Genomic DNA, 26,505 nt, shown 5'->3' with positions numbered 1-26,505 from the left:
GTGGCTCAAGCCTGAAATTCCAAAACTTTGGGAGGCCGAGTTGGGCGGATCACCGGAGGTAAGGAGTCTGAGACCAGCCTGGTCAACAAGGTGAAACCCCATCTCTGCTACAAGAACAAACATTAGCCAGGCATGGCAGTGCCCACCTGTAGTGCCAGCTACTTGGGAAGCTGAGGTGGGAAAATCACTTGAGCCTGGGAGGCTGAGGTTGCAGTGAGTTGAGACTGTACCACTGCACTCCAGCCTGGGTGATAGGGTGAGACCCTGTCTCAAAATAAATAAATAAAAATTAATACACACACACACACACACACACACACACACACACACACACAGATATAGCAAACCTTAGTCTTTTTTTTTTGAGACGGAGTTTCACTCTCGTTACCCAGGCTAGAGTGCAATGGCACGATCTCGGCTCACCGCAACCTCAGCCTCCTGGGTTCAAGCAATTCTCCTGCCTCAGCCTCCTGAGTAGCTGGGACTACAGGTGTGCGCCACCATGCCCAGCTAGTTTTTCTATTTTTAGTAGAGACGGGGTTTCACCATGTTGACCAGAATGGTCTCGATCTCTTGACCTCATGATCCACCCGCCTCGGCCTCCCAAAGTGCTGGGATTATAGGCGTGAGCCACCGCGCCCAGCCATCAAACCTTAGTCTTAATAGCAAAACAAAATAAGCACTTCCTTTAAAAAATTAAGGGCAACATAAGAATGCCCACTATTTTTTTTAGACAAGGTCTTGTTCTGCTGTCCAGGCTACAGTGCTGTGGCACAATCATGGCTCAGTGCAGTCTCAACCTCCTGGGGTTACGCAGTCCTTCCACTTCAGCCTTCTGAGTAGCTGGGACTACAAGTTATGTACCACCACACCTGGCTAGTTTTTAACTTTTTTTGTAGAGATGGGATCTTGCTATGTTGCCCAGACTGATCTCAAATTTCTGGGGTCAAGCAAAGGAATGCCTACTATTAATACTTGCACTGAATACTGTACTAAATAGCTAAGGCAAGAGAAAGTAATAAAGCACAGGAAAGAAACAAAACAGAAATGGAAAGAAAACAAGAAGAAAAATATGCCATTTACAATAGTAACAAGAAATAAGGTCTGTTACTTTTTCTTTTTTTAAGACAGTTTCACTGTGTTGCTTAGGCTGGAGTGCAGTGATGCAATCTCAGCTCACTGCAACCTCCACCTCCCAGGTTCAAGCAATTCTCGTGCCTCAGCTTGCCAAGTAGCTGGGATTACAGGCATGTGTCACCATACCTGGCTAATTTTTGTATTTTCAGTAGAGCCAGGGTTTCGCCATGTTGGTTAGGCTGGTCTTGAACTCCTGGCTTCAAGTGATCTGCCCGTCTCAGCCTCCCAAAGTGCTGGGATTACAGGCATGAGCCATCATGCCTGGCCATCTTATTTTTCTTCATGGAAAAAAGAGAAAATAATTTACTGAAAAATATTTTAAATATCTAAATAACCAAAAAGATACTCTGATCAAGGATAGTAAGTCTCAATACCACAAAAGAAATAAATAAATCTTTTATGTGTAGAATAAAATCTATAGGCTGGGCATGATGGTGCATGCCTGTAATACCAGCACTTTCAGAGGCTGAGGTAGAAGGACTGCTTGAGCCCCAGAGTTTCAGATCAGCTTGGGCAACATAGCAAGACTCTGTCTCTATAAGAAAAAATTTAAAAATTAAAAAAAAAAAAAAAGCTACAGAGCTCTGGGGTTCATATACAAAGCAGGTCCCGTTCTTTAAATAATAGCTTTTGAATTATTGTGTAATTTTACTCAAATTATCTCCCATTCATGGATATTTATGCAACAGATATAAACTTATTATTAGTAAATAATCAGGACCAGGTGAGGCGTAATCGTATCACACCTGTAATCCCAGCACTTTGGGAGGCCAAGGTGGGTGGATCAGGAGGTCAGGAGATCGAGACTGACCAACATGGTGAACAGGACTTTGGGATTCTGATAGCTACAATAAGCAAGTATGAGAAAAGAATACATGATCAGTACATGGCTGAATTCTAGTTGAATGTGCTGTGGTCCCACTGGTTCAAAGGTCATTCAGTATATACATTCACCATAGTAAAAGTTCTAATAAGCACTCCTGCAAGTGATGCAATGTTGCCAACATTTTATGTAATACATGAGGTTTTGGTTCTTGGTATTTTTCTATCAAGGCTGCCAAAACACTATCTCCTTAAAAGCTACCTGAAAGTGTGGACATTTATTGTAAATACAAATTGCATTCTGAGGGAGAAGACAGACAAAACACATTCATAATGCAATGACCATGTTAGGCTCAATGGGTACTTCTAGTGGACCTATGTATAAACCTTATATATGTAAGGCTCTTGTACATGTGAGATCTATAAGTAGCAAGTTGCTTTACAATAGACCTAAATTTGATCAAATGAATGACATTCTTTAGATCTAACTTATTCAAATTTAATTTTGGTTTATTTAAGTTTTGTCATATCCTACATTGCTGCCTAAACATTGCTTTATCTAAATTTCCTAATACAGAATTAGATATGATGATAATTTGCTTCACTGGTTGCTAGGAGATGACAATACTAATCACTGACATTCACCGAATGCTAACTGTGTGCCAGGCATTGTTGTAAATGCTTTGTATATATTAAATCATTCAATATTTACAAACTTATCAGGTGGATAATATTACCATCACCATTTTACGGATAGAAAAACTGAAGTATGGAAAAGTTAAGTAACTTTCTCAATGTCACACAACAAGTAAATGAAGCGGTTTAAGGGTTCATACCCAAGTAGTCTGTCTCCAGAGACTAGACCTTTAATTACCATTCATACTGCTTTTCACAATATTGAAAAGATATGTGAAATTATTATAAAGGACAAAAACACTCAGCATTAAAAATATTATCAGTAAGAGTTAAACAACTGTTAAGCAATATTAATACTAATACAACTTATCACAGGTTGATACTTCACAGCTATTTCAGATTCATGGTTATGATTAAGAGTTTTGAAGTTGGACAGACCTGGCTCTGAATCTTGGCTGTGCCCTTTACAAGTTGTGTGATTTTGGACAAGTTTCGTAACTTCAACAAGCCTCAGTTTCCTCATCTGTAAAATGAGAATAATAAACATCTCACAAAGTTGTTGTTAGTAACATAATTATTGCTGCATTACACTAATATAGTAACTGCAAACAAAACACATGTACGCAAAATAAAGAGGAGGTCCCAATTTTCCCCATAAAACAAATACTTTATTATGATGACATAACGAAGATGATCATTCCAAGTTACTCCACCAACTGTAAGATCCACACACTAATGTAGGACCATAATCTTCTCTAATACACGACAAATAATTCCCCTACATAAAAGTCAAATATCTATAAATTACTGGATCTCTGAAATAAAATACTCACTCTCTCTCTCTCTCTCTCTCTCTCTCTCTATATATATATATATATATATATATATATATATATAAAATAAGACAAATAGATAGGATATTGTTATTTATTGAGAGCAACTCCCACAAATCCCATTCTACACATATCTCTAGTAAAACTGGTAATTAGTATTCAATTCAAGGGGCCCAAAACAGAAAGAGCTGTGTCAAGAAGGATCAATTTGGGCCGGGCACAGTGGCTGATGCCTGTAATCCCAGCACTTTGGGAGGCTGCAGCAGGATAATCACTTGACCCCAGGAGTTCAAGACCAGGCTGAGCAACGTAGGGAGACCTCACCTCCACAAAAAAATTTAAAAATTAGCCAGATATGGTGACATGCACCTGTGGTCCCAGCTACTCTAGAGGCTGAAGCAGGAGGATAGCTTGAGCCTGGGAGGTCGAGGCTGCAGCAAGCTGTGATTGTGCCATTGAACTCCAGCCTGGAAAATAGAATAAGACCCTGTCTCAGGAAAAAAAAAAAAAAATCGATTCGTGTGGTACTGATAGGAAGGAATAGTTACAAGAGATAAACAGAAAAAGAAAGACATATTGCCAAAGTTGTAGGGAAAATGAACCCCAGAGGTTACTGGAATATAAGAGAAGCTTCAAAACACTCTAGAGTATCTCCATGTTGAATCCCACAGTCCTATATTTATTTCCATTTTCACATGAACTTAAACAAAAAATTCCATTTATTTTCTTGTAGCAAACAGTAGTTTCTGCAGTGTTAAGGAAAAAAAAACAACAAAAAAAAACTTGACTTGGAATTTGTTTGTTTTGCATGTTTATTTCTGTCCCCAAAGAAAATATGTGACTAGTAAGAGGTATATATTATAGAATGACAGTTATAGAACTGGGATTTGGTTTTCAAAAATGGAAAGTGGTCACAGAGTATCTACTCAGCTATACAGCTATATACTGAAGATCTGATTTACAAAGAAAATTACGCAAGCAAAATTAAACTATGAAATGGTATTCAAGGTTAGAAACATGACAATCAGATAAACTATAGAGAACCTACTGTGTGTGATGCAGTCGTCACAATACTCAGTATTAACAGGAGTTCAGAAAACCACCAACATAATCTCTAAACTCCAGGTTCTCATAATCAAGAAAAAGGAATATAAAAAGCCTATATGACAAAATACTGCAAATGCTTTAAGAAAGGCACAAATGACAACATACCTTAAGAGGAGGATGAGATCACTAACCTGGAGAGAGGAAACGAGAAAAGACTTCATAGAGATTTGCAGCATTTGAAAAGTGGAATTCCAACAACCCCACCTCTAAATATAAAAACAACTTAAACTAAAAAGTATTCCTTCTGTTAGTATAGAAGTGCATATTGCCAAAAGAAAAATAAAAGAAAAAAAAGTGCATATTGCCTCTCAGTTGCCACTAAAGTGGAAGGTAGATAATAAAAATGTACTAAATAAATCAATAGAATCTTTTTCTCTTCTCATCTTTTTTCTTTTCAGAGATGGAGTCTCACACTATCATCTAGGCTGGAGTGCAGTGGTGCAATCTCGGCTCACTGCAGCCTTTGCCTCCTGGGTTCAAGCAATTCTCCTGCTTTAGCCTCCCGAGTAGCTGGGATTACAGGCGCTTGCCACCAAGCCCAGTTAGTTGTTTGTATTTTTAGTGAAGACAAGGTTTCACCATGTTGGCCAGGCTGGTCTCAAACTCCTGACCTCTTGATTCACCCGCCTGTGCCTCCCAAAGTGCTGGGACTATAGGCATGAGCCACTGCACCCAGCCCTAGAACATTTTCAAGAAGGTTTTTGACAATAATAACCATATCTTCAACTGCAATTTACTTTCAAATACTGTACTTAGAATTTTACAAAAACGACCCCAGTGCGGTGGCTCATGGCTGTAATCCCAGCACTTTGGGAGGCAAAGGCGGGTGGATTACCTGAGGTCAGGAGTTCAAGACCAGACTGACCAATATGGAGAAACCCCGTGTCTACTAAAAATAAAAAATTAGCCAGGCATGGTGGTGCATGCCTGTAAACCCAGCCACTCGGGAGGCTGAGGCAGGAGAATCGCTTGAATCTGGGAAGCAGAGGTTGCAGTGAGCTGAGATTGTACCATTGCACTCCCCCTAGGCAACAAGAGTAAAACTCTGTCTCAGTAAATAAATAAATAAAAGAATCTTACACTAAGAAATTTGAAAAGAAAAATCTGAAATTACAGATTTGAAATAATAGACTACTCATTCATTCAATTATTATTTTATAAAGTGAAAAAGTGTAACTGGACACAAAAATTAACTCTAAGAATTAAGGCAGTAAGACACAAAGTGATGTGAAATGAGTTACACAGAATTGACTAATAAAGGGAAGCCTAGTTTTCTGTCCACATCTCTTCCCACCTCCAAAAGAGAAACTTATCAAATGCATTTTATGAAAAAGACACTTTAAAAAGTGTCTTTAGTAACAGATTTACATAAGATACAAAAATATTTTTTAAAAGTTTATTAAAGTATGACACATGTAGAAAGAAGCACACAAAGTGTAGAGCTCAATTACTTTTCACAAAGAAACACACAGGCCAGATGCGGTGGCTTACGCCTGTAATCCCAGCACTTTGGGAGGCCAAAGCGGGTGGATCATCTGAGGTCAGAAGTTCGAGACCAGCCTGACCAACATAGAGAATACCATCTCTACTAAAAATACAAAATTAGCCGGACATAGTGATGCATGGCTGTAATCCCAGCTACTGGAGAGGCTGAGGCAAGAGAATCGCTTGAATCCAGGAGGTGGAGGTTGTGGTGACCCAAGATCACGCCACTGCACTCCAGCCTGGGCAACAAGAGCAAAACGCCGCCAAAAAACAAAAAAAACAGATCATTGGAATCCAAAGCAAAAACAGAACATTAGTAGCAACCTAGAAACCCCTCTATGTTCCTGCTTCCTGTCACTTCCTGTTTCCCTACCAAAGATAGGGGAAAGATCTTAATTAACTTCTAACATCACAGATGTGTTTTGCCTATATTGAATTTTATTAAAAAGAATCATACAATATTACCCTCTTGTGTTTGGTTTCTTTCACTCAATATTATGTCTATGAAATTCATCCATAGTCATGTGCTTGCAGTTTGCTATGATTTGAATGTTTGTGTCTTCCAAAAATTAAGTGAAATCTAATTGTTATTGTAATGGTACTGGAGGGTGGGACCATTAAGAAATAATTAGACCGTGAGGGTTCTACCCACATGAGTAGGATTAATGGATTAACACCAGTATAAAAGGGTACAACTGTCTAGAACAAAGGCCATCTAATTTTTACAAAGTGCCCCTTTGTAAGAAAACTTATTAGTTAAATAGGAAGTGTTTTGGAAATCCTTGAACTAGCTATTTTAAAAATATTTAAAGCAAATGAATACAGAACATGAGGTGCTCAAGGTTACTATGCAATGACAGAATAACAAACAAAAAAAATCAGATTCTTCTCTGTATGCCAACAATTCGGATTTTTTCTGCATGATCAGCATTTCCTTTGCTACTTTCTCTAAATAATTTTTTGTCACTTCTGTGAATTCTATAAAGTCAGGTTGGTTTGATTACAACTAAGATATATGAAAAGATTTTAGGTAAACTTTTAACTTTATATAATTTTAAATTTAAAGAAAATTTTCAAAGATTATCAATTATTTACATTTCATCCAATTTTCTTTATCATTCATTCTCTTTCTCATTCATTTTTTCTTGAGGCAGGGTCTCACTATGTTTCCCAGGTTGGTCTTGAACTACTGGGCTCCCACCTCCCAAAGTGCTAGGATTACAGGTGTGAGCCCACACCAGGCCTATCTCATACACTTTTTTTTTCTTAATCATAAGAGAGTAAGCTACAAACACTACATACCATTTTAGTCCTAAATGTTTTTGTATATTCTCCTAGGAACAAAAATATTTGCTTAGATAATCACAATATAGCTAAGCAAATCAGTACGAACGTTAAAATTACTATGTAACTACAGTCCACATATAATATACAGTCCATACTGAAATACAGAGAACTTAATTAGGTGTGTTCATTGTTACAGGGAGTTATAATTTGAATGGGTCCCCCCCAAAATTCAAGTGTTACCAATGTGAGAGTATTAAGGGGTGAGGCCCTTAAGGGGTGATTAGGCCAGGAGGGTTCCTCCCTCCTGAATGGGATTAAGGCTTCCTGCAACTTCAGCTAGCCGGTTTTTTCACTCTTTGACCATTTGAAAACACTGTGTTCCTCTTCTCTGGAACAGACAACTGAACCTGCCAGCACCTTGATCTTGGACTTTCCAGTCACCAGAACGGTGAGAACATAAAATTCTGTCCTTTACAAATTACCCAGTCTCAAGTATTCTATTACAGCAACACAAATGGATTAAGATAGAGGAGAAGAGGCCAGGCTTGGTGGCTCATGTTTGTAATCCCAGCACTTTGGGAAGCTGGGGTGGACGAATCACCTGAGGCCAGGAGTTCAAGACCAGCCTGGGCAACATGGCAAAACCCCACCTCCACTATTAATAAAAATACAGGCCAGGTGTGGTGTAGTGCCTCATGCCTGTAATCCCAGTACTTTGGGAGGCAGAGGTGGGCGGATCACTTGAGGTCTGAAGTTCAAGACCAGCCTGGCCAACGTGGTGAAATCCATGTTTCCATTAAAAACACAAAAATTAGCCAGGTGTGGTGGTGGGAGCATATAATCTCAGCTTTTTGGGAAGCTGAGGCAGATGAATCGCTTGAAGCTGGGAGGCAGAGGTTGCAGTGTGCCGAGATCACACCACTGCACTCCAGCCTGGGAGACAGAGAAATACGCCATCTCAAAAAAAAAAAAAAAGTGTGTGTGTGTGTGTGTACAGACACATGTATATGTATACACACAAAGCTGGAATATACATATATAAATATGTATCATATATACATATACGCACATGCATGCACACATATGTATGTGCTTGTATGTGTATACCTGTATAAAAATATATGAATAGTTATATGTGTATTCCCCTATATTTATATAGCTATTAAATGCTTAAATGTAGATATTTATATATTACACAGATATGAATAGCTATTAAAAACCATAACTTCCAATTCAAATTCAACATCATGGGGTTTATTCTAGCCTTTTCTCTTTTCCATATATAAAACTCCTTTCTCCAACAATCAAAAAACTTGACTCCCATTATCCTCAATATACTTACTCATCTGTTTAATCCTAGAACAGACAAAAAACAGTTCCAAAATTGCTAATTCATACCACTACCAAAAAAAGCCTAGAAACTAGGACTCATTATTTATATTTTTGTTTATCTTGAGTTTATGCGTATACTACGCTCAAATTTTACTTACCTTTCTTCCTTAAGTGTAGCTGAAATACAATTAGGTTCATCTGATTCTGTTTGTACTCAGGGTTTTATCCCCATGTTTATTGATTTTTTATTTTGTTTTTTATAAGTATCTAAAACATTAGCATGACATTCTCAAATGAAGTCATAAAAATTATAACCAGGATTCTCTCTCTTATAGATGTTGCAATAGAGCTTTATAATTTAGGAAATATATTTCCCATAAAAAATGAACCTTTCCATAGCCACTACAAGCATCTACCACCACTCCACCCAGGCCCAGCTGTTTTCTAGGAATTACTGTCTTTGGATAATACAGAAAGAAGGAATAAAATGAAATGGGTGTACCCTATTCCAGCAACTTCACAGATCATTACTTGTAAGGTAGCTTCAAACGGTGCTCCTTGTAGTGATGCCACAAGGTGCAAACGCAGGACCCAGTGGGTAGAACAGTAAGTCCCTGCCCTGTCTTCAATTAAAGCTGCTGTGCTTCTACTGGTATAATATATTGGGCTTTAGCCTCAGATTTTGTTCATTCAACTCACTTAACAAATATTTATTGAGTGTCTATGCTTGCCAGGCACTGTTCTTGGTGCTTAGGAAACTTCAATGAACAAATCCATCATGGGACTTACATTCTAGCCGCGTGGGAGACAAACAATAAACATAAGTAAATTATATAGCTAGTTAAAAGCTAAACCCTATAGGTCAGGTGCAGTGGCTCATGCCTGTAATCCCAGCACTTTGGGAAGCTGAGGTGGACAGATCATCAAGTCAGAAGTTCAAGACCAGCCTGACGGTGAAACCCCGTCTCTACTAAAAATACAAAAAAATTAGCCAGGCATGGTGGTAGGCACCTGTAATCCCAGCTACTCAGGAGGCTGAGGCAGAGAATTGCTTGAACCCAGGAGGTGGAGGCTGCAGTCAGCTGAGATTGCAGCACTGCACTCCAGCCTGGGCAACAGAGCAAGACTCCATCTTTAAAAAATAAAAAAATAAAAAAGCTGTAGAAAAAGTATGAACAAGGTAAAGGAATTTAGAAATATCAGGGTCAGGGAGAAGAAACATAATTTGTGGTATTAAAATGTTTGTGTTAGGTCTCACTGAGAAAGAAAACCTCCCCTTTTTTTTTTCTTTTTTTTTTTAAAGAGGCAGGGTCTTACTGTGTCCCCTAGCCTGCAGTGCAGTGGCACGATGATAGCTCACTGTAACTTTGAACTCCTTGGGCTCAATGGATCTTCCCACCTCAGCGTTCCAAGTAGCTAGAACTACAGGTGCAGACCACCATGCTCAGTAATTTTTTTTTTTGAGATGGATTTTTGCTCTGGTTGCACACACTGAAATGCAATGGCACAATCTCAGCTCATTGCAACCTCCACCCTCAGGGTTCAAGCGATTCTTCAGCCTCAGCTTCCCAAGTAATAGGGAATACAGGTGTGCATTACCACGCCTGGCTAATTTATGTATTTTTAGTAGAGTAGGGGTTTCACCATTGTTGGTCAGGCTGGTCTCAAACTCCTGACCTCAGGTGATCTCGGCCACCCACCTCGGCCTCCCAAAGTGCTGGGATTACAGGTGTGAACCACTAGGCCCGGCCTCTCAGGTAGTTTTTAAAAAAAAATGTTTGTAGAGAATTTTTTCTCTACAATGTTGTCCAGGTTGGTCTTGAGCTCCTGACCTCAAGCAATCCTCCCACCTTGGCTTTTTTAAAGCGCTGGGATTACAGGTGTGAACCACTAGGCCCGGCCTCTCAGGTAGTTTTAAAAAAAATGTTTGTAGAGAATTTTTTCTCTACAATGTTGTCCAGGTTGGTCTCGAGCTCCTGACCTCAAGCAATCCTCCCACCTTCGCTTTTTTAAAGCACTGGTATTACAGGTGTGAGCCACTGCCCCTGGTCAACAGCTTCCTTTTGTATAAATATTTTATTTAAGCTTGAAAGTAACTGGGAAAGCAGAATAACTGCCCAATTTTCAAGTTAGTGTCAACCCTGTGTCTATAGGTCCAAGGATAGGCCACAGGAAAGAAAGAATAAAGTATTTGCCTTGTTGCAGAGGATCTTATGCCAAAATCTAGGAATGGTGGGTCTTTCTCTGTCCAGATCCTTCTACTTCATAAGTAATTGAATATTTCTCCTTTATTCTGGCAAAGAGTTTTCCATCCATCTCAATTTCAGAAATATTAAATGCTTATTTTCCTTCTAATTATTATAGTGGGAGATTGGCATAGGCAATATCAAAAGTGTTAACTAAACACTTTTTTAGTAGACTTTTTTTAGCCCTTTCAACTACACTAATTTTTTTTTTTTTTTTTAGACAGAGTCTTGCTCTTATTGCCCAGGTTGGAGTGCAATGGCACAATCTCAGCTTACTGCAAATTCCACCTCCTGGATTCAAGCGATTCTCCGGCCTCAGCCTCCTGAATAGCTGAGATTACAGGTGCCTACCACCATGCCTGGCTAATTTTTGTATTTTTAGTAGAGACAAGGTTTCGCCATGTAGGCCAGGGAGGTCTTAAACTCCTGACCTCAGGTGATGCACCCAATTCGGCTACCTAAAGTGCTGGGCTTACAGGCCTGAGCCACAGTGCCCGACCTAGAAACCTTATTCTTCTGACCTTTAAGTTATTTGCTAAGGTGCTGCCTCTGGCTTCGAGCAATTGTAAATGACTTGTCAGCCTGGCCAACATTAACATTTATCCTATCAAAGTCACACTATCATTTCCTTGAGTTTACAATCAACAAAGACTAAGATACGGTCTTTCTTAGTTGTCCTAAATCCTATCACTTAAGTCCTAAAAAAATTGAGTTTGTTTGAACCCAAGTACAAAATTTTATAATAATCACAGATTACATTTCATCATCCCTTACTAAGCGCCAGCTAGTATTTTAAGAGCCTATATTTATTACTTCTTTTATATTTTACAACAATTCCCACTTTATGGAAGAAGAAACAGAGACAAAAAGATTAAATAACTTGTTCAATGTAACACAGCTTCTAAGTGGCAGAGCTGGAACTAAAATCCCAGGTAATGTGTACCATTAAATACACATATTGAACTAATCCTCAAAAAATCTTTATATAATGCACATTAAATTCCATATTGTTAGATTTGGCCAATCCAGCCTGTAGAAGAAAAAAAATCAGACTTCAATTCTTTTTTTTTTTTTTTTTTTTTTTTTTTTTTTTTTTTTGAGACGGAGTTTCGCTCTTGTTACCCAGGCTGGAGTGCAATGGCGCCATCTCGGCTCACCGCAACCTCCGCCTCCTGGGTTCAGGCAATTCTCCTGCCTCAGCCTCCTGAGTAGCTGGGATTACAGGCACACGCCACTATGCCCAGCTAATCTTTTGTATTTTTAGTAGAGACGGGGTTTCACCATGTTGACCATGGTTGGTCTCGATCTCTCGACCTCGTGATCCACCCGCCTCGGCCTCCCAAAGTGCTGGGATTACAGGCTTGAGCCACCGCGCCCGGCCCAGACTTCAATTCTATCATACAACATATATGCCATTTTTCAAAGTTTTAACCAAATATTTGATCAGCATGCCATGAAGAGATCTAACCAAGCTATTAATAAAACGTGTGAGCAGAAATATTAGCAAATTGAAAACAGCAACATATAAAAAGAATTATACACCATGACCAAGTCCAGTTTATCTCAGGTATACAAAGCTGGTTTCACATGAGGAATTCAATTAATATAATCTATCATATTAACAGGCTAAAAAAGAAAAATCACATGATCATCTCCATAAATGCAGAAAAAGTATTTAACAAAATCCAGCATCCATTCATGATAAAAATTTTCAGCAAACTAGGAACATAAAGTTTCTTCCTCAACAAGAAAAAGCACATCTATTTTTAAAACTCTACAGCTGACCTCACACTTAACAGTGAGAAACTAGAAGCCTTCCCATTAAGAACAACAAAAAAAAGATGTCTCCTCCTACTATTCCTTTTCAACATCACACTGTAAGTGCTAATGCAATATGACAAGAAAAGGAAATAAAACAACAGATTGGAAAGTCAGAAAGAAAACTGTTTTTGTTCACAAATGACAAGACTTCCCATGTAGAAAATCTCAAAGAATCAATGAAAAAAACTTCCAAAATTAACAAGCAATTATTGCAAGGTTACAGGACACAAGGTTAATATACCAATCACTTTCCTATATACCAGTACAGGTATTGATCGACTTACGACCTATGCAACTTACGACCATTCGACTTTATGACCACAATCGCTAGCCATGACTGTTCCGCATCTGGCAGCGCAAACGTTGCCCAGCTGGGCATACGACAGTGCGGACCAGCTTCCGGCAGCACTACCATCTCCGCGTGCACCATTTCAACTGTTATCCCAGACTCGGTACAGCAATTTGTGTTTTGTGTCTTGGATATTTTTCATCAAACCCCTCCCAAGATGTCTACCAAGAGGAAATTGTCTTTGTCTACACCTTAGCCTGCCAAGAAGGAAAGAAAGGCCATCGATCTCGACACAAAAATGAAGGTAATTAAGCAGTACAAAGGAGGAAAGAAAGTGAATGTGATCGCACGTGATACGAAGTTATCACACTCGACTGTGTCGATGATTTTGAAAGATAAAGAAAGAATTCATAAAGCTGTGAAAGGTTCTGCACCCATGCAATCAACAGTTATAACAAAGCAATGAAGCAGACCTATCCACGAAATGGAGAAATTGCTATATATTTGGATGGAAGATCAAATTCAAAAACGGACACCATTAAGTCTTTTTACTGTGCAGATGAAGGCGAGAAGTCTATTTCAGACTCTGAAGGAGTGTGCTGGAGAAGATTATAGTCAAGAATTTGTAGCAAGCACTAGCTGGTCCCAGAGATTCAAGAAAAGATTCCAAATGCATAGCGTTCGAGTGACTGGAGAAGCAGCGAGTGTGGATGAGGAAGGAGCAAGTAAGTTTGTTGATAGTCTGGATGAATTAATTACAAATGAGGGATATCTAGCAGAACAGATTTTCAATGTTGATGAACTTACAAATGAAGAGCTAATCAAACTGGAAGAAGAGTAGCAGAAGAAGAAAGAAGAGGAGGAGCCAGAAACTTAGTTCACCACTAAGGGATTATCAGACGGTTTATCTTTACTGAATAAACTTCTTATACATTTCGAAGCAATGGACCCAAACATCGAATGATTTGCAAGGATTGAAAAGATGGTGCACGATGTGTTTCATCTGTATCGTGAAATTTATGAAGAAAAAAAGAAACATACAATTCAGACAAAGCTCACCATGTTTATGAAAAAACCAACTCCGGTAACCCAAACTGCTGCCTCAGATGACGACATCAACAATCCGCAGCCAAGCACCAGTGGCCAATAAAATGTTTCATACATGTTTATATATTTTGGTATGTTTTGCAATTGGGAAAATGTTTCCTATGGTATTCTTTACGCCTGTATTTTGTATTTTTGTATGCACCTGTATTTTGTAATTTAGTATGTTTTGCAAATATTAAACCAGTTGTACTGGTAATGCAGTGTTTTACTTAAACCTGACGAATATAAAAATATAGTAAGAAACAAAATGGTGTAGAGATGATACAAATGGCATAAAATGAACAAAGAAAATTATGATATATAATAATGAGAGAAAATAAAATATGACTTAAAGATTTTTATAACATCATTTCACAGTACTGTACATATAGCCTACTCAACTTATGACCAAATCGTGTTACGACCGGTCTGTCGGAACCAATTGTGGTCCTAAGTCAAGCACTAGCTGTAATAATCTGAAATTGAAATTAAAACACAATACCATTTTCATTAGCTCCCTCCAAAAATGAAATACTTAGGTAAAAGTCAAATCAATTATGTTCAAAATCTTCACAAGAAAAATGAAAAAACTGATTAAAGAAATCAAAGAAGAAATAAATAAATGTCGAGACATTCCATGTTCATGAATAGGCAGACTCAAAATTGTCAAAATGTCAGTTCTTCCCAACTTGATCAAAATTCTGACAAATTATTCTGTGGATATTGACAAACTCACTCTAAAGTTTATATGGGGAAAAAAAGTACAAATAAAGTTTACAAGTAGAGGCTAAAGACCCAGAATAGCCAACTCAATATGCTACTCAATTTCAAGACTGACTTACTATAAAGCCACAGTAATCAAAATAGGATGGTATTTCAAGAAAACAGACAAATAGATCAGTTGAGCTCAGAAACAGACCCACATAAATGCAGTCAACTGGAGCTGGGTATGGTGAGTGTGCCTGAAATGCCAGATACTCAGGAGGCTGAAGTGGGAGGACTGCTTGAGTTCAGGAGTTTGATGGCCAGTGTGCTATAATTGTGCCTGTGAATCCACAGCACTTCAGCCTGGGCAACATGGAGAGACTCCTATCTCTATAAACAAGAGCATTTATTTAGTTAGTTATTGTCAACTGATCTTTGACAAAAGAGCAAAGTGAGTACAATGGTGAAAAGATAGTCTTATTCAACAAATTAAAGAACTCAGGAGGTGAAGGTTGCAGTGAACTGAGATTGTGCCCCTGCCACCAGCCTGGAGATACACACACACACCAAAAAATTCTTAAAACTTAACAATAAAACTAACAACTTGATTTAAAAATTGGCAAAGACTTGAATATGTTTCATTAAAGAAATACAGATGATAAAAGAGCCTGTGAAAAGAAATCATCATATGTCATGAGGGAACTGCAAATTAAAACAATCAGATACCATTACACACTCACTAGAATGGTCAAAATCCAAAACACTGACAACACCAAATCCTGAGAAGCATTTCCAGCAACAGGAACCCCTTATTAATTGTTGATGGGAATGCAAAATGGTACAGCAACCTTGGAAAACCATTTGACAGTTGCTTACAAAACTACACATACTCTTCACATACGATCCAGCAATTATATTCCTTGGTATTTATCCAAATGAGTGAAAAACTTATGCCCACACAAAAGCCTGCACACAGTTGTTTACAACAGCTTTATTCAAAGTTACCGAAACTTAGAAGCAACCAAGATGTCCTTCAGTAGGTGAATAAACTGTGGTACATTCAGAAAATGAAATATTATTCAGTGCTAAAAAAATAAGGCTTCAAGCCATGAAAAGACATGGAGGAACCTTAAGTGCATATTGCTAAATGAAAAAAGTCAATCTGAAGAGGCTACATACTGTATCATCCGAACTATATGACATTTTGGAAAACTAAAACTATGCAGACAGTAAAAGGACCTGTGATTGCCAGGAGTAAGGGGTTTGGGAAAAATAAACAGGCAGAGTGCAGATTTTTAGGGCAGTGAAATTATTCTGTACTACACTATAATGGCAGACCATGTCATTACACATTTGTCCAAATCCAGAGAATGTATACCACCAAGAGTTATCCCTGAAGTAAACTCTGGACTTTGGGTAATAAAGATGTGTATTGGAAGTTGATAGTGGGGAGGTTGTGCCTATATTGGGGCAGAAAGAATACAGGAACTCTCTGTACCTTATGCTCGATTTTACTGTGAATCTAAAACTGCTCTTAAAAAGTAAAGTCTATTTTCTGAAAAACTGCCACAAGATTCAAAAAGGTGGCGAAAAAGACCTCTCCATGATCAAGGAGCAATGGAACCATATACACTTGCCCTTTATGCATGGCATTTTACCCAATTAACTCACCTACCTGAACTATCAAGCAACTCACAATTCTAAATCTTACCAAAAAGCATTTCTCAAAAATCTAGTATTTCCTCCTCTGTCAGAGGAAAGCATCTAAGTGTCACTTTTTAATTTAGTTTTAGAATGATTTTGAAATGAACTTTGTAGAAAAAAAAAAAACACTGATTTGAACTGGAAAACATGTTCATTCATTTAACAAATTATGTATTGACAACTAATTACAAGACAGGTACTCTTCTACAGAGATATAGCAGAGAATGAAACAAAATCTCTACTCTCACAGTAGTTGCATTTTATTTGGGGAAATTCTCAACATAATAAAGAAACAAATATATGTTGAGACATATAAAGACATATCAAGTGGGATTGGGGAAAAGAAAGTGTTGGGATTGGGGAACAGTGTAGAAAATGGGCAGCTCTTCTATATAAATTGTTAAGCGAAGGCTTCATTTGTTAGATTACATTTGAGCAAACAGATCTAAAGGCAGTTGAGTAGTAAGAGGGCAAGCTCAAGTACATAGCTAGGAGAGAGCATTCCAGGTGGAAGGAACAAGTGTACAGCTCCTGAGGCAAGTGTACAGCTCCTTCAATCCAGGAGGTGGGGGTTGCAGTGTTAAAGGAATAACAAGGAAATGATGTGGCTACAATTGACTAAAGGAAGGGAGAAGAGAAAATGAGGTTGGAAAGAAAGCTGAATGCTTCAGGAAGTTTCAGAGGCCATTGCAACTGCTTGGGCTTCTGTTCCTAATAAGGTGAAAGCTACTAAAGGGTTCTGAGAGGAGTAATAATGAGATTTATGTTTTTTAAGGATGACCTTGGCTATTGTAAACAGATCATAAAGGAGGGAACCAGTTAGAAAGCTAATCAGTTAATCCAGATGAGAGGTGACAATGGCTTGGACCAGAGTGACAACAGTGGAGATATGTCAGGAAGATGATCCACTTCCTATTTGTGCCCCCAGCTCCAGGAGAAACCACATATGAAGACTAGCTGCAACAGCAACTGACAAATAACTAAGTTTACAATAATCCAGTCATTTTCCAAGACTATGAAGACTAGCTGCAACAGCAACTGACAAATAACTAAGTTTACAATAATCCAGTCATTTTCCAAGACCTCTGCAAAGCTATTTTCCAAGACCTCTGCAGTTCTTACAGGTGGAACTAACAGGATTTGGTTAATGAATTGGAAATACAGAGTGAGAGTCAAAGATGACTCTAAGATTGCTGGCCTGAGCAATCAGAAGAATGGAGTTGCCATTTATTGTGAGAAACAAAAGACAGAAGGAGGAACAGGTTGCAGGGGACAAACCAAAAGCTTGGTTGTTAGCCTGATAAAATGTAAAGGTTTATGACTGAGATAGTTATATGTCAAACTAAATTGTTTTAATGACAAGCTAGTTCCTACTCTAGCACACATAACTTTCATCATTAGTCTTAACCCCCAAGTCTGAATGTAATGCCTCTCCCCTCTAATCACAAATATTTTTCATTTCTTATATTATTTGTTATATTTCAACTATTTGTGTGTGCCACGATCCCATAGATCTTAGGTACCCTGAAAGTAGAATTTGTGTTTTATAGTTATGTAATAATAGTAATCACCACCACCAGCATTGACTGGGTACATTTATCAATTAGTTGGGTTTTTTTATTTTTATTTTTTTGAGACAGAGTCTTACTGTGTCACCCAGGCTGGAATACTGTGGCACTATCTCAGCTCACTGTAACCTCCACCTCCAGGGTTCAAGCAATTCTCCTGCCCTAGCCTCCCAAGTAGCTGGGATTACCATGTAATACCAAGTAGTTGGCTGCATGCCATCACACCCAGCTAATTTTTATATTTAATAGAAACAGGGTTTCCCCATGTTGGTCTTAAACTCCTGATCTCAAGTGATCTGCCCAACTCAGCCTCCCGAAGTGCTGGGATTACAGGCGTGTGCCACCGTACCTGGCCTCAACTAGCTCTTTTAATCCTTCTATTACCACTTTTATTGTTAGGATTTAACTAGCAAGAAAATTCAGGTTCAGAGATATTAAATAACTGCTCCAAAGAAACACAATTAATAAGACAACTAATATTTAAATTCAGGTTTATATAAACCTAAAGGCAGTGTTCCACATCTTTAATTAACCTTAGTACCTAATTTAGAACCTTATCTATAAAATGTACCTAATATATTTCTATAGAATAAGTAATTACATAAATATCTCTGTCTTGGGACCGGAGACACTGAAGAGAATGTATACTAGAGTCAGACCAATGATCAGAACAGAATTGGAAGAAAAAGATTTAAAAAGGTAAGAAAATCCTTAATATGGCTTATAAAGCTGGACACAATTTAGCCCTTGCCTATCAGACCAAGCTTCTTTGATGCTTTAAACCTGCCATATTTCTTTTCCCTTCAAGGTCTCTAAAACATACATAGTTCTAACAACTTACTACTTTTCCCTAAGTTAATTCTACTCATCCTTCAGAGCTCTGCTCAAATATCACTTCCTCAAAGTAGCTGTCCTTGACCATCCCTCACCCTAACTAAGCCAGCTACCGCTATAAGTTAATAACACTGTATGTCTCCTATCACAATTTTAAATAAAGGTACCTCTCCTCCCTACAATATAAGCTGCATGAGGGCAGAATCCTCATATGTTTTGTTCACTGCAGTGATTAATATATGCTTAAAATTGTTTAATATGTTTTATTAAAAATTATTATTTAAAAATGAATTAATAAGTAGAGGTATCCATTACCAATTATTATAGAATAGCTTTCATCAGGCCAATTCTTCTGGCAATAAAAACTGGACATAAAAACAAATAAATAAAGCAACTAAGAAATGATAGACCAAACTACCAGAGAAAAAGAAAATGCAGAGTTAAGGCTGACATTCTCCAATACTTTTTTTCTGCTGGAGCAACTAGCTTCAAACCAGAGCTTTTGGAAACCTCACAGTGACAGAAATTAGAGTTCACAGCTACCAAGACAGGCAGGATTTGAGGAGCTAAAATCCCAGAAAAAAATAAAAATAAAAATAATCACAGAAAAGACAGCCTATACATGCTATACTGCTTTTGCCCTCTAGGTATTTACTAAATCCTAACATGTGAAGGCAAAGTGCCTTTCTTTCTTTCTTTCTTTCTTTCTTTATTTATTTTTGAGACGGAGTTTCACTCTTGTTGCCCAGGCTGGCATGCAATGTCGCAATCTCGGCTCACTTCAACCTCCGCCCCCTGAGTTCAGAACTTTAAGCAGTCTCACAGAAAAATTAAGCATCCAGGACATGCCAAGAAGGAGAGGCCCTGACACATAACCTAGGAATCCATCTGGTACCTCTGAAATACAATACTCTTGAAGTGGAAACTAGATTTAAACCAGCCTTTGAGAAGCATAAAATGAAGCCACAGATCATCTCAAACCCATATTGAAACAATGTCATCTACTCCTACTTTTAGCTACCAACAGGAGAAAACCAAATCCTCTCTAGAGAATAGTATCACCATAAAGAGCCTCTATTATTTCCCATATATGATGTTTGACATTCTTTTTTTTTTGAGACGGAGTTTCGCTCTTCTTACCCAGGCTGGAGTGCAATGGCGCTATCTCGGCTCACCGCAACCTCTGCCTCCTGGGTTCAAGCAATTCTCCTGCCTCAGCCTCCTAAGTAGCTGGGATTACAGGCACGCACCACCATGCCCAGCTAATTTTTTGTATTTTTAGTAGAGACGGGGTTTCACCATGTTGACCAGGATGGTCTCGATCTCTCGACCTCGTGATCCACCCGCCTCGGCCTCCCAAAGTGCTGGGATTACAGGCTTGAGCCACCGCGCCCGGCCTTGACATTCATTTTTTAAATGACTGGGAATGCTAGGAGACAGGACCAAATGACTGAAAATCAAAAGAAAAAGAAGACAACAGGAAAAGTTCCAACAGGAGGTGGGCGTGGTGGCTCACGCCTGTAATCCCAGCACTTTGGGAGGCTGAGGTGGGCAGATCACTTGATGCCAAGAGTTTGAGACATACCTGGCCAACATGACAAAACTTGTCTCTACTAAAAACACAAAAAAACACAGCTAGGCGTGGTGGCACACATATGTAATCCCAATTACTCAGGAGGAAGGCTGAGGCACAAGAATTGCTTAAACCCTTGAACCTGTGAGGCAGAGGTTGCAGTGAGCTGAGACTGTGCCACTGCAATCCAGCCTGACTGACAGATCAAGACTCTCTCTCCAAAAAAACAGAAAGATCTGGATCCAAGGATGCAGATGTTGTTAATTACCACACACAGACTTCAAATAATTGTGAGTAATATGTTCAGGAAAACAGAGGACAAGATGAGAATTTCACCAGGGAACTAGAATCTATGAAAACAAAAAAGAATTAAATTGAAAACTGAGAACTAAAAAATATATAAAACAATATGCGAGATGCTTTTAATAGCAGACTGAACATTAACTCAACTAGAAAAAAGTCGGGAGAAAATATCTAGATGGAGCACAAAGAAAAAAATATATAAAATACAAAAAAGAGCATGAGAGACATATGAGATGCAGAGAAAGATCTAACATACAGTTATCTAGAATTCCAAAGGGAACTGAAAGAATGAGATGGAAGCAGTATCAGAAGAGATATTCCAAACCTGACAGAAGATGTCAAGCTACAGACTCTAGAGGATCTATGGACCTCAAACATCTTAAATACCAAGAAAATCATGTCTGAACCATCTTACTGAAAACTGCTAAAACCCAAAGATACTGCTTCTCTAATAAAAACAATGGAGGGCTGGGTGTAGTGACTCATACCTGTAATCCCAGCACTTTGGGAGGCCAAGGCAGGCAGATCACTGAGGTTAGGAGTTCTAGACCAGCCTGGCCAACATGGTAAAACCCTGTCTCTACAAAAAACACAAAAATTAGCCAGGCATGGTGGCACGCTCCTGTAGTCTCAGCTACTAGGAAGCCTGAGGCGGAGGAATCACTTGAACTTAGAAGGCAGAAGTTGAAGTGAGCCAAGATCATGCCACTGCACTCCCTCCCGCCTGGGTGACAGAGTGAGATTCTGTCTCAAAAATAAATAAATAAAATAGAAAAAATGGAGTCAGAAGACAATAAAATGATATATTTAAAATGCTGAAAGAAAAAAACTACCACCTGGAATTCTATGCCCAATAAAACGATCCTTTTAAAATTAAGATAAACTTTCTAAAAATGCTTTCAGAAAAAAACGGAACATTCATTACCAATATACTTACACTAAAAGAAAGGTGCTATGGAGAAAGAAAATAATCCCAGATGGAAGCACAGTAACACAGCAAAGAATCAAGAATACATACATACAAGAAAATGAAATAAATGCATAAAATTAAATAACTACACACACACACACACACACACACACACACACACACACACGTATGCATATACATACTGAGACAGTGTCTGGCTCTCTCACCTAGGCTGGAATGCAATAGTGTGATCTTGGCTAACTGTAACCTCTGCCTCCCAGGCTCAAAGGACCCTCCCACTTCAGCCTCCCAAGTAGCTGAGATTACAGGTACATGCCACTATGCCTGGCTAATTTTTTTTTTTTTTTTTTTTTTGGGTAGAGATGGGGTCTTGCCATGTTCCCTAGGCTGGTCTTGAACTCTTGAACTCAAGTGATCCTCCTGCCTTGGCCTCCCAAAGTGCTGAGATTACAGATGTGAGCCACCAGGCCTGGCCAAATAACTGTAATTTAAAAAATAACAATAATGAGCACAAGCCAAAAAGACAAGAGGAAAATGATAAATGGAATGAAAGGGCTGTCAGGTCCTTGTATTCCCAGAAAATAATGATAGATTTTGTGCAAAACTGGCCACAATAATTCTTCCCATTATTTATGCACATCCCTTCACAATGTGACTTTGCTACTCCTCCTATCAAGAGATAGAATCTATTTCTCTACCCCTTGAATGTGGGCTTGGCCATTATGACTTGCTTTGACCAATGGAGCATTAGAAAATGTTATACCACAGAGACTTGAAAAGCATTTGCACATTGGGTTTGTCCTCTCTTGCTACTTTTATTTATTTTTTATTTTTTTGAGATGGAGTCTCGCTCTTGTTGCCCAGGCTAGAGTGCAGTGGCACAACCTCGGCTCACCACAACCTCTGCCTCCTGGGTATAAGCGATTTCTGGCTACGTATTTTCAGTAGAGATGAGGTTTCACCATGTTAACCAGGCTGGTCTCGAACACCTGACCTCAAGTGATTTGCCCACCTCAGCTTCTCAAAGTGCTTGGAATTACAGGCTTGAGCCACTGCACCTGGCCTCTTGATATTTTTAGAACCTTGAAATCATCAGGTGAATAAACCTGTCTGCTGCAGAGGCCACACTGAGAAAAAGCTCCCCCATCACTACCCTGGGCAAAAAGCCTGTCAACAACAAACATTTAAAGTGAGGCTATTCTATATCATTTGACCCTAGCCAAACCTCCAGCAAAGCACAGAAATCAACATAGCCCAAACCAAACCGCCAATCCACAGAATAATGAACTATTAAATGATTTACAGTAGTCCCCCTTTTTCCATTTGAGATACATTCCAAGATCCCCAGTGGATGCCTGAAACTATAGATAATACTAAACCCCGTATATACTGCCTAATGCATAAATTAGGTATAATAAGAGATTAACAAAAATAATAACAAAATGGAACAATGATAAAAATGCACTACAATAGAAGTTGAGACCACATGAATGTGGTCTCTCCCAAAATATCTTCTTGTACTGTACCCATCCTTCTTTTTTCGATGTTATGAGACAATAAAGGGCCTATATGCTGAGAGGAAGTGAGGTTAATGACACAGACATTGTGATGTAGCATTAGGCCACTATTGACCTTAAACACAAGCACTTCAGCAAGTGACTAAGTGACTTATGGGTAGGTAGCATATATACAGCACAGATATGTAGGACAAAGGGACAATTCACATCCCAGGCAAGACAGAATGGGTTGGCATAAGATTTCATCATGCATTATTTAAAACTCATGCATTGTTTATTATAAATATTCTATTTAACAGTTTTAGACCACAGTTAACTTAAGGTAACTAAAACCACAGAGAGCAAAACCAAGGATACTGGGGGACGCAACTGTTTTGTTTTGTTTTTGTTTTTGTTTTTTGAGAGGGAGTTTTGCTCTTGTTGCCGAGGCTGGAGTGCAGTGGTGTGGTCTTGGCTCACTGCAACCTCTGCCTCCTGGGTTCAAGCTTTTCTTCTGCCTCAGCCTCATGAGTAGCTGGGGTTACAGGTGCCTGCCACCACGCCCAGCTAATTTTTATATTTTTAGTAGAGACAGAGTTTCACCATCTTGGCCAGGCTGGTCTCTAACTCCTGACCTCAGGTGATTCACCCACCTCAGCCTCCCAAAGGGTTGGGATTACAGGCACGAGCCACCGCACCCGGCCAACACTACTATATTTTAAACCACTAAGCTTTTTATGCAGCAAAAGCTAACTGGTAACAGAACTAATATATGTAAGTAGATCAGTGGTTCTCAAGAGGGGGTCATTTTTGCTCCCCAGGAAATAATTGGCAATGTCTAGAGACATTTTTGGTTATCAAGACTCAGTGGATTCTAATGGGCAGAGGCCAGGGATACTGCTGACATCCTATAAGAAGAGCCCTCCACAACAAAAAATTATCTGACCCATGACAGCTGACAACAGTACCAAGGGGAACCCTGAAGCAGAGCATGGCAGAAGTGGCAGCCTTCACAATAGTCCTATTCAATAGAACTTTATTTTTTTTCTCTTTTTGAGATAGAGTTTGGCTCTGTCACCCAGGCTGGAGTGCAGTGGCATGATGTTGGCTCACTGCAATCTCCACCTCCCAGGTTCAAGTAATTCTCATGACTCCACCTCCCAAGTAGCTGAGATTACAGGCACACGCCACCACGCACGGCTAATTTTTGTATTTTTAGTAGAGATGTGGTTTTGTCATGTTGGCCAGGCTGGTCTTGAACTCCTGACCTCAAATGATCCACCCGCCTAGGCTTTCCAAACTGCTGGGATTATAGAAATGAGCCACCACGCCTGGTCCTTAAGTTTCTGAAATGAAAATGTTCAATCTTCATGCTATCCGATATGATAGCCATGAACCAGCAAGCACTTGAAATGTGGCTAGTTTGACTGAGGAACTGAAGTTTTATTTTATTTTTTTTAGAGACAGGGTCTCACTTTGTAGCCCAACCTGGAATGCAGTGGTGATCCTAGCTCACTGCAGCCTCGACCTCCTAGGCTCAAGTTATCCTCCCCAAGTAGCTGGGATTACAGATGCATACTAGCAATTTTTTTTTTTTTTTTTTTTTTTTTTTTTTTTTTGGGTAGAGACAGAGTCTCACTTTGTTGCCCAGGCTGATCTCAAACTCCTGGGCTCAAGTGATCCTCCTGCCTCCCAAAATCCTAGAACTACAGGTGTGAGCCACTGAGCCTAGCTTAGATGTTTAAAGTTATTCCATTTTAATTAATTTAAATCAAAATAGCTATATATGACTAACGGCTTTTTTTCTTTTTCTTTTTTTTTTTTTTTGAGACTGGGTCTTGCTCTGTAGCCCACGCTGGAGTGCAGTGGCATGATCTCAGATCACTGCAACTTCCACCTCCCAGGTTCAAGCGATTCTTGTACCTCAGTCACCGAAGTAGCTAGGATTACAGGCATGCACCACACCTGGCTAATTTTTTGAATTTTTAGTAGAGATGGGGTTTTGCCATGTTGGCCAGGCTGGTATTGAAGTCCTGGCCTCAAGTGATCCACCAGCCTCAGCCTCCCAAAGTGCTAGGATTACAGGTGTGAGCCATCGTGCCTGCCCACTGGTGGTTTCTGTAATGAAAGGCACAGCTCTAAAACTTAGATGGTAGTAACATTCAGAATAAACAAAAAATTGGTTGCAATGGAAAAAATGAGTTTCATACTTAAGGCTCACAATTACTACAAATAAGTATTCTAAATTCTAGCCAGTATTTTTATTTTAGTATCTATAGATTCTGAAATACTGTACACTGATAAAATGCTGGCTTAAGTAGTGGGCTTTTCAAGATTATTACCACGAAAGTCCAAGGAGCCTCCAATTTTTTTAAATAGTTTAAAGAGATTTAAGCTATTTTTAAAAACTAGTTTCAAGTGATTTAAGAACTACTGTAAACCAGGATGACTGGTGCAAGCCTACAGTCTCAGCTATTGTTGAGGCAGGAGGATCACTTGAGGCCAGGAGTTTGAGGCTATAGCATGCTACGATGGCAACTGTGAATAGCCACTGCACTCCAGCCTGGGCAACATAGTGAGACACCATCTCAAAAAACAAAGAACTGCTGTATTTCAGAAACCTTCAAATTGTAAGAAATATACAGCTTTTAATTTAATAGATTGCAGGTAATTAAATATTTACTTTTTACTTACTCTACTGTAGCACTTCAATATCCTTTCTTATCCTTTTCTCTACCCCTACCCATATACCACCAGAGAAAGAAGTTGATCCACTGCTGCTACAATTCCAGATTTTTTTTTTTTCTTTAACTTGTCAGCATTAAGTAGGTCAGTCTTCTGCTCTAGTGGGTGTTTTGGCAATAGGTTCTTTTATTGGAATACAGTGACTACTCTGCGTGGTAAGCACATACCACAAAGAAAAAAGACTTTCAATAACCCTCCCTTAGGCTCCTGATCACAAGAAGAAAATCCCTTAGCCTTAACTACCAGGAAATTCTGACAGAAAAACAAAACACAATAGAAATAAAGAAAATTCTCATTCAAAATTTGTTCTATATAGTGAACTCTACAGATTTTAAAGACCCTCAGTAGCCAGCAACCCATAAGGATTTTGCTGAGAATTTGATGTATTGTTTTCAGCCCAATTCTAATCACTGAGATTGTAGAAAGGCAAAGGAAAAACTATGAAAGACAATCTATCAGGCATTTTATTAAGTGATATGGTTTGGCTGTGTCCCTACCCAGATCTCCTCTTATAATTCCCATAATCCCCATGTGTCACAGGAGGGAATCATGGGGGCGGTTACCC

The 26,505-nt window shown here is 38.9% G+C and overlaps 1 protein-coding gene across 15 annotated transcripts in view; it reads right to left on the bottom strand.

Moving 5' to 3' along the window:
• The window catches only part of NUMB (NUMB endocytic adaptor protein), a 185,986-nt gene that overhangs the window by 101,117 nt on the left and 58,364 nt on the right, over positions 1 to 26,505 (bottom strand). For 9 of the 15 annotated variants that reach the window (XM_074393015.1, XM_074393014.1, XM_074393017.1 and 6 more), the window contains one exon: positions 3,034 to 3,118. The exons of 5 other annotated variants lie outside the window; for them this stretch is intronic. The gene's annotated coding sequence lies outside the window, so the exon portion shown is untranslated. Of the gene's footprint in view, positions 1 to 3,033; positions 3,119 to 4,640; positions 4,667 to 26,505 lie in introns of all 15 variants that reach the window. One more of the 15 variants, XM_074393016.1, reaches the window with a different exon arrangement.

Source organism: Saimiri boliviensis, chromosome 2, assembly GCF_048565385.1.
Source record: "Saimiri boliviensis isolate mSaiBol1 chromosome 2, mSaiBol1.pri, whole genome shotgun sequence".
Classification (NCBI taxonomy): domain Eukaryota; kingdom Metazoa; phylum Chordata; class Mammalia; order Primates; family Cebidae; genus Saimiri; species Saimiri boliviensis.
This window is presented reverse-complemented; position numbering and strand designations above follow the sequence as displayed.